The sequence below is a fragment of the Triticum aestivum genome, chromosome 4A, assembly GCF_018294505.1.
Source record: "Triticum aestivum cultivar Chinese Spring chromosome 4A, IWGSC CS RefSeq v2.1, whole genome shotgun sequence".
Classification (NCBI taxonomy): Eukaryota; Viridiplantae; Streptophyta; class Magnoliopsida; order Poales; family Poaceae; genus Triticum; species Triticum aestivum.
Window position 1 is genome coordinate 745614712 of NC_057803.1, and position 9468 is coordinate 745624179.

The 9468-nt window shown below is 44.4% G+C and overlaps 1 pseudogene; it reads left to right on the top strand.

Moving 5' to 3' along the window:
- Positions 1 to 1605: 1605 nt before the first annotated feature.
- LOC123084552 (putative disease resistance protein RGA3) lies at positions 1606 to 4950 on the top strand (annotated as a pseudogene).
- Positions 4951 to 9468: the final 4518 nt, after the last annotated feature.

Genomic DNA, 9468 nt, shown 5'->3' on the forward strand with positions numbered 1-9468 from the left:
TTGCTGGGTCCACCTTTCAGATCGGAGACTGAGACCGTCATCGAGCCCGGTGCTAAGACTGAGACCGGCGCTGAGACTGAGATCAGCATCGAGACCGACGCTGAGACTGAGACCGGCGGCGAGACTAGCAGAGCCGGTATAGAACCGAAAGCAAAGAGGCAACGGCTTCCTAGCTCAGGACTACTAGACTGGTGGTCACGGAGGTGGACAGCGTCATTTTTTAGCCAAACACGCCCGCGGAAGTGCGCGCGTGCTACGGCAATCAAATAGGCTGCATTGTACGGACAACCGCCACCATCAACGATGAAAAACTAAGGAAGATAGATAACATGAGGCCCTCCCACCTAAAGAAGCTGCACCAGATATTCTTGTTCCCGGGCCGGAATGAAAAGGATTATAAAGATCCAGATAAGGACCCGACAATGAAGAAGATAAACAAACACGCCATGAGCAAGGTTAGCAACGCGTTGGCCGCCTGGAAAGCAAGGGTGAAACATCGGATCATCAACAAAAAGGAACCCTACTCCGAGATTGTAAAGGATAATCCGACAATCACGAAAGAGCACTTTGAAATATTCAAGGCGACTTGCGAAGCCGAAGTTGCCAAAAAAGTTGAAGTACATGAAGGGGCTTCAATAGAGGAACATTGGGTACCACCACCTCGGAAGCCATGGTTATGGCAGGAAGAGGTCCATATGGGACAAGGAGGATGCGGAACGCGAGAGTCTGGGCATCCCAGACCCCTTGGCGGAGTTAACCGTCCCGCAGGAGCATGACGTCCTCAGGGCCCGGTACCGTTGGGACCCAGTGAAGAAGGTTTTCAAGACAAACGCGGTCACGACGGAGTTCATGAGGCTGCTGATAATTTTAGTTTTTGATCAATTCGACTGCACGTTATTCATATTTGTAAACGATCGTTGTGCCTTTTGCAGAGAGAGTAGCACAGGATTATGGTCGAAAGCGACTCAACGTCTGAGGCATTGGCGAGGCCCAAGTGGGAAACTCCATTCAACCGGGCGTTGAACATATTGAAAGGATTCTCGGTGGAGACTCGACCGTCGTATGGACGCATGCACGGTGTCGGAGACAGTGCCACGTGGCAGAAGTACTACCGTGAGACCACGGAGGAGAGAAAGAAAGACGGAGGTTAACTGAAGAAAACATCGACAAGAAGGTTGAGATTGCGGTTGAGAAGAAATTATGAGACAGTCGCAACAGCGGTAGCTGCCGCAAAACAGGTGGTTGCAGATATGTCTACTGTCTTGGTTCCGACCCTTTTCAATTGGAGCAGGCAAAATCCAGAAAAAAATGCAGCGACTTTCCATTTGCTAACTTCTTCGGGAGCAGCTCGACTATGGTTGCACCAGCACCTGCACCTGCACCTGCTCCTGCACCTGCTCCCGCACTTGCTCCGGCACCGGCTCCGGCATCGGACGTGCTCGGCAGTGCTTCGTCTTTTGGTTGAGCTGGACGCCCTCACAGTATCTGTCACACCGGCCCTCTTCTATAAATGTATAATCTCCGTTTCCGTTGCCTTTCGGATGTCTCACATCGCAAACATGTCTTTGCAGGCCGACGTAACCCCATGCACCATATTGTACATCACTACCGCCTTTGAAAGTGATTGGTCGTGACAAGGATCGGGATCATATAATAGATCTTCTTACCAAGACAACTGCCACTACCGAGTCTAGTACAGCTATGTACTCAGGTTTGGCCATTGTTGGAGCTGGAGGCATGGGAAAGTCTACCTTGGCACAACTTATTTACAATGACAAGAGGGTAAAAGAATATTTTGATGTGACAATGTGGGTAAGCATCTCACGCAAACTTGATGTCCGCCGTCACACACGAGAGATCATCGAGTCTGCCTCTCAGGGGGAATGCCCACGCATTGATAACCTTGATACTCTGCAGCGCAAGTTGATAGACATACTGCAAGAATCAAAGAAATTCCTGCTTGTGTTGGATGATATTTGGTTTGAAGCTAGCAGTGAGAGAGAATGGGATCAACTGTTAGCTCCTCTAGTTTCCCAACAGACAGGAAGCAAAGTTTTGGTAACTTCTCGACGAGATACATTTCCAGCCGCTCTCTGTTGTGAAGTTTGTCCTCTGGAAAACATGGAAGATGCTCACTTCTTGGCACTCTTCAAACACCATGCATTCTCTGGACCACAAATCAGAAATCCACTACCGGGTGAAAGGCTCAAAGATTTTGCAGAGAAGATTGCTAAGAGGCTTGGACAGTCTCCTTTGGCGGCAAAAGTTGTGGGTTCCCAGTTGAAAGGAAAAATAGACATCACTGTATGGAAGCATGCTTTAACTATAAACATTGACAAGTTAAGTGAGCCCATGAGAGCTCTATTGTGGAGTTATGAGAACTTAGATCCACGTCTGCAGAGGTGCTTCCTCTATTGCAGCTTGTTTCCAAAAGGCCATATATATGACATTGGTGAGTTGGTTTATCTTTGGATGGCAGAGGGCCTTGTTGATTCATGCAACCGAAACAAGAGTGTGGAAGATATTGGAAAGGATTGCTTCAAGGAGATGATCTCTCTATCATTCTTTCAACCCGATTACAACGAATTCCCTTATATCCTTCCCACGTACTATGTGATGCATGATCTCCTTCATGATCTGGCGGAATCACTCTCTAAAAATGACTACTTCAGATTGGAAGATGATAAGGTGACAGAAATACCATCTACTGTTCGACACCTATCTGTTTGTGTTGAAAGTATGAAGCAACACAAGCAAAGTATCTGCAAGCTACATCATTTACGCACTATTATCTGCATAGACCCCCTGATGGATGATGCCAGTGACCTTTTTAATCAGATACTACGGAATTTAAAGAAGTTGCGTGTACTATATTTGAAATCTTACAACAGTAATAAGTTGCCAGAATCTGTTGGTGAGTTGAAGCACCTTCGGTATTTGAACATCATCAGTACACTGATTTCTGAATTGCCAAAATCACTGTGTACTCTTTACCACTTGCAGTTACTGTTTTTTAGTGCCAAAGTCGAGAGTTTCCCCAAGAAACTCTGCAATTTAAGGAAGTTAACGCATCTTAAACGGGTTGGTGAAAGAATAGGCTTCTTGGACAGTGTGAGACTACCTCAAATTCCTAACATTGGCAAGCTAACTTCGCTTCAACAATTTGAGGAGTTTTCTGTGCAAAAGAAAAAAGGATATGAGTTGCAACAGCTGATGGACATGAACGAGATTCGTGGCAGTTTGAGTGTCACCAATCTTGAGAATGTCACTGGGAAGGATCAAGCCTTTGAATCAAAGCTGCATCAGAAAAGGCATCTTCGCATCTTGAGACTTGCGTGGAGTTGCAACAATAACACAAATGCAGAAGATAGTTCACATTTGGAGATTCTAGAAGGTCTGATGCCACCACCTCAACTTGGAGATCTTAAAATTTAAGGTTACAAATCTTCAAAATATCCAGGCTGGTTACTTGATAATTCATATTTTGAGAACTTGGAGTCTTTAAGCTTCGAGCATTGCAGTGCATTACAAAGTCTACCATCTAATATCGAGCTGTTTGGGAACTGCTCTTCACTTGTCCTCGGCAATGTGCCAAACCTGAAGACATTACCTTGTCTTCCACGAGGTCTTCAAATGTTACGAGTAGACAAATGCCCACTGCTTTTATTTATTTCCAATGATGAGATGGAACAGGATGATCTGAGAGAGAATTTCATGAAGATGGACAACTTGGCATCACAACTTTGTTTAATCTGGGAGGTTGATTCAGGATCAGATATTAGGAGAATAATCTCATGGGAGCATTCATTTCTGGAGCAGCAGATGACATTGATGCATGCTGATGTGTCACATGTTCAAAACCTTGGATCTGCTCTACAAAGGGAGAAATATGAAGCGTTGGTAAAAGAGGATATAATCAAGGCATGGATATACTGTCACCAGCAAAGGATGAGACTCATCTATGGAAGGAGAAGAAGTGGGATACCGTTGGCTGCACCATCAGGACTTTGTCAACTTATTCTTACCTCATGCAGTGTTACAGATGGAGCTTTAGCTGCTTGCCTTGATGGCTTGGCTTCGCTGAAAATCTTGGAGTTGAAAGATATTATGACTTTAACTACACTTCCTTCAGAAGAGGTGCTCCAACATTTGACAGAACTTAAGGAGGTATCCATCAGATATTGCTGGTGTCTCAGGTCATTAGGGGGCTTACGAGCTGCTACCTCTCTTTCAATTGTTACATTGATGTCTTGCCCTTCTTTAGAGTTGGCACGTGGAGCAGCATGCTTGCCATTATCCCTTGAGAGGCTCAGTATATACGGTTGTGTGCTTACAGGTGACTTCCTCTGTACTGATTGGCAACACATGTATTATTTTGACATAAGCTGCTGCAGAAGCACAACATGCTTGTCTGTTGATAGTCTCATCTCTGTTAAATCATTCTCACTGGAGCACTTGCCAGATTTATGTATGCTCAAAGGGTTTTCTTGTCTGCAACTTCGCACCATATATTTGATTGATGTTCCGAAACTCAACCCCGAGTGTATCTCACAGTTTCGAGTCCAGAAGTCACTCTATGTCAGCAGTCCTGTAATAATCAACAACATGCTCTCGGCTGAAGGTTTCAAAGTTCCAGAAGTTCTCGTTCTTCAAAAATGCAAAGAGCCATTCATTTCACTCGAAGAATCCACAAATTTCACATCTGTCAAGGTCCTGGAATTCTCTGGCTGTCTAATGATTTCCCTGCCAACAAATTTGAAGTGCTTCTCCAGTCTGAAGAGTCTCTACATATGTGAATGCCCCAACATATCCTCTTTACCAGATCTGCCATCCTCCCTCCAGAAGATACACATGGAGGGTTGTTCGGAACTCTTGAAGGAGAGCTGCCGCGCACCTGATGGAGAAAACTGGGCAAAGATCGCTCATATCCGCTGGAAGTACATAAATTAAAGTGTGATTTAGAATGCTGCCTACAAATAAACAAAAAGGTAAATTAGCCCCCATTGGCCACCTTTCATTAATGCTTTTAACTTTCAAGTACTCTATTAAATTCAAAGTTTCATCCATTTGTTTACCACAAATTAACAGCAGGCCCAAGATGTGTGCCTCCAGCAACCTCTTATGAGGTGGAGTGCCTGATGCTGCCCCACCTTACAGGGCAACACGGTCTCCTAATTCATATGATAGTGTCAGTTGAGGAATATGATGATTTGCTTTGGTCTGCGCTGGTCTTTCTAGTTGCTTAATTATTCCTATGCCCTTAATTTGTGGATGTTATTGTGAAAGTGGCCGGCTGGCCAGTTGGAGTATGAAAATGACCATTCCCTGCTCTGTTTATTTATCTCATGTATTATGAATGAGCACTTTAATTGTGTGTGTGTGTGTGTGTGTGTGTGTGTGCGCGTGTGTACAATTTGATGTTGCAATTAATACAGATGGCTCCTTTTATGCGTGCACTCTAGCAGATAACTGTTATTTCGCTGGTTTCCCTTTTTGATGAAATGTCTGAATAATTCTGGACATGGTGGCTCGGCTGGGGAACATCTTTGTGTGAGAAAAATTGACGGATGACATCTGGGAACCTGCAAGACTCACCTCTCACCTCTGACTACTTTGTTGGACAGCTCTTGGAAATCTTTTGGCGCTTCTTCAGCTTGTGCCTTTTTTGCTCTTGGAAATTTGAGGGGAAACATCAAGAAACTATGGAAGACAGATTTCGAAGGAACATCAAGAAACATCAAGATGAGAGATGACTTCATCCCTTCTCATGTTGGCAAGCCTCGCCAAGACGGTCACGCTGTCCTACATCATCTCTTGGTGAGTAGCAGCATAGTGCAAGTCTCTGGAAATGCTAACATTCTGCTTGCCTGTATTCTCTGAACCTCTTCTGTCTTAAGCACCTAAAAAGTGTGCAGATGAATGGTGACGCATCTCAGTTCTCAACTTATATATGTACGCTAACTGCTAACACAAGCAAGCCTTGACTTGATTATCATACATGAAGATTAACATAGCAATCACATTCCTGTTGCATGCAGCTTTGTGGCCTCTTCATATGGACGTACACCTACAGCCTGAATTGCAGGAGGCTCCACTCGTGCCCTAGTGCCAGTGCTAGGCAGCCAACGTTTAGGGCTTCTGGATGAGCCTACAGGAGGCAGCCGATCGATAACCTCATGGCGCCGCCGACCACATCCAAAGTAGGTTCTCCTATCAAACTGCAACATTTCAATAAAAGCGCGCTTTAATTTATCTTTTTTTTTAACTGCAACATTTTATCATTGCATCCTGCCAGAGAATTTGATTTGTTGTTGGGCTAGTGCCATAGCTGAAGACGCTGGTCATCAGCAATGGTGCCCTGCTTAGCGTGATCCAGGATTCGCTCGAATGTGATTTTCAATCTATATTCAGTTACACCGTGTCCTGTGTTTGATCTCTTTCCATGGCAGCAATGGCACGATACGACCCCCTTCATCACTCTCATCCTGGGAGGAAACCTGACACAAGGTAGGGTGCTGCCACCCTTATTAGTTGGACACAATCACTATTTAGACAGATCATCTCGTGACAGAATACATTTGACTGTACTCACCCTGATCATTCGATCTGCAGGGGTATGGAAGTCGGTGCTGAAGCACACGGCGATCGTGTGCATACGTATGTGGCGATGCCGGTACCATGGTGTGCAACGCACGGCGTCGAGTTCCAACCTCGCAGCGACCTGCTGTACCGTGCTACGCCATTATAATGAAGTCCGCTCTGCCACCCGCCATGAATATCGGGGATACCGCGCAGCCATTGTACTTAAGTTGCTCGGTGCTTCCTGTGGACGTGCCTCGTTGCCGCGGCCGCCGGCGCTGACCACCAGGTACTCCGTCTTCATGCTCATCTCCAACTCCGATCAATTCCTCAAGGGCTTCTCTGCGAATGAAACACAGTTGAATTTGTAAACATACTCTGTTTGCCGCAAGTTGGTACTATATTAAGCAGAGCATAGTGTGAGTATAGGACTAAAGTTTCAGAGAATACTTCTTTTTGCAATAGACACATAGATCTAACTCTCCACCACGTTGCTCCAATCACTATTGCTGAACTTCGAGGAGCTAGAAACCGACAAGAACTTGAACAATACACGATCGGACACTGATATAAAAATATATTTCATTTGAATATTGCTATTCCAGTTTACTGTAACACTGCACGATCTTAATACAAAGGCGAAAAAAGTAATACCCGAAGCATATGATTCTCTCTGCTCTGTTTATTTCTCTGCAAGGTCGCACATTCAGATTCTTGAGAGGATAAAACTGCTGATTCCCTGCTCTGGTTATTTGTACGGAAGGTCACACATTCAGATTCTTGAGAGGATAAAAATGGTTGTTCCCTACTCTGTTTATTTGTCTCATGTACTATGAATGAGCACTTCAATTGTATTTGGCTTGTGCGATGGACTATATATGATGATGGTTTCTCGAGACATTATTAATTCATCATGACTGATGCGTGCACGTACTCCTACTCTATCAGATAACTGTTGTTTTGCTGTTTGCCCTTTGTATGCCATGCTCTGTTTTGTTGGTGCTGTCAGTGAAATGTGCATGAACAATCTGGAGCTAGCAAATTATGAGATAGACTGATGGATGATGGCAGCTGGGAAACCGCAGAAGCTGGCTCCAGGACTCATTCGAGGCATGTGTTGTTAATACTATGAAGAGTGCAGCTAATCTTGGTAGGGTCCGAGTTACCAATACCCGAAGAATGCTCTGTTGCTGCTTATACAAACTTTGGTTCTTTTCAAATTTTGTTTCTGCTATCCCATAGTTTGTTACGCCGTCACTCATGAGTTGTTGGCCAAATGAGGAGGCGCTTGGTTACAGTCCGTAAGAGACGTGCTATGTTTGTGTGGCTGGACAATTTCCCTGGCTTTGTACAGCCTTTGTGTCCAGCGACTGTGAAGTCCTCTACTGCTTCAGATCTGAACCAGTAGTAGGTTTTTCTTAGGTTGCTTTCAGAGCTTTCTGCTTGTTTGATAGTTTTGTTTGTTGCCTGCTGCTGAACTTGAAGGTGTTGTTGCTGAACTTGTTAATGTGAAACAAGCAGATGAATTTGTGCTTAGAATTGCTGGATTGAGGCGGGATCTGCTTGAAGTTAGCCAGCGAACTGCAGCGGTGGCATCTGCATCTGACAAGACTAATTGAACTGTCGAAAGGAGTTGTTCTGGCGGCGTGCGCCCCCTCTCCCTTTGCCTCTTCCAAGCCTCTTGTGAGCTTACAAATAAGCCGAAAGGTAAAATAACTCCCATCAACCACCTTTGCAGATATGTAGCCTTTCGTAATATATATGCACTCCATAATCTTTTTGATCTTTCAGTTACTCCATTTATTTCAACAGTTTGCTTCATTTGTTTTCTTTAAATTAATGGCAGGACCAAGATGTGTGTCTCCTACTTCACCGGGCTGGTGCGCTGATTGGTTCATGCATTGCCCCCTCTAGCACTCCACAGCCCCACCACCTCCTGTCCTCTGGCCGCATCATCACTGGTGGAGGATTTTGTACTCGTGTCTCTCTTGTGTGCTCTTACATACTACAATGTAATGAGTTATGCGATGTATCGCATTTACCTCCGATGGTATAGAAATCGGATCTTGAGGCACTGTCATTGTCTACAGATTTATGTCATGAACATCATGGAGAAGTTTCACTATCTTTTCGACTGAGGTACGTCTGAATTAATGCTGACAGGCTCATACTGTTGGTGCACCATTTGGTTCAGTAGCGACCGGCCTCTTAGAGGGACTATCCTTACTCTGGTTATTTATCCCATCTATTCTGAATGAGCACTTTTAACTTCACACATATGGGTTGTCTGATCTATATATGACGACGGTTTGGAAGAAGGTGGGTAGCAGACTAGCCGTGCTCTGTTTTGTTGGTGCTATCAGTGGACATGTACCACAAAAAATGTAAAAATGAAAACAAAAGAAACAAAATAAACCAAAGAAAAAGAAAATAAAAAATAAAGAAACTAATGGAAAACCCGGAGAAGAAAAGGGAAAATAAATAGAAAAGAAACATAAGAAAACGAACAAAAGAAAAGAAGCTGGAGAAAACCGGCTTGTGTTACTTCAAGTAGCTCGCGGCCCCTCTACTTAACTTAAACAGTTGGCGGGTGCGATGGCTAGCAGCGCTCACTGCCTTCCTGGGACTCTTGAGTTTCATACTTGATACAGTGTGCCCTCTGCCATAAGCATTTTTCTTGCATGATCTTCAGGCTTTTGTTTGTCTAGAAAGCCTGCTGCTTCAGTCATGTGTACAGTCATGTGTACAGTTTTCTCTCTTGAACAGTGTAGAGACATTTAACTGTTTTGTGGAGGTGTTCCTTGCTCTGTTTATTGTATTCTGGCTTAGCATTTTTGATTGCATGTATGTGGCTTGTCTGATCTATATATGATGCCGGTTTAAGTGATA